Source organism: Trypanosoma theileri (genome assembly GCF_002087225.1).
Source record: "Trypanosoma theileri isolate Edinburgh chromosome Unknown TM35_Tth_24_V1, whole genome shotgun sequence".
Taxonomy (NCBI): domain Eukaryota; phylum Euglenozoa; class Kinetoplastea; order Trypanosomatida; family Trypanosomatidae; genus Trypanosoma; species Trypanosoma theileri.
In genome coordinates, this window is record NW_021639866.1 from 245,335 (window position 1) to 245,614 (window position 280).

A 280-nucleotide genomic window follows, 5' to 3' on the forward strand; every position below is an offset into this window, starting at 1 on the left:
TATATATATATATATATATATATATATATTCTCACTTTTCTTTTTCCGCTCAGTCGAGCAAACATAGAAAGACACTAAAAGGGGGAAAAAAATGACATCATCCCACACAAAATGACACTTGTGACACAACCCAGGGGAACACTTACCCATATACATACATATACATATATACGCACATCAGTTCTTTTTTCTTTTAGTCCACATTATCCACTTTTCCTTTTTTTTTCTTTTTCTCCTCCCAGTATACCATTACTAAATATATATATATATATATATATAT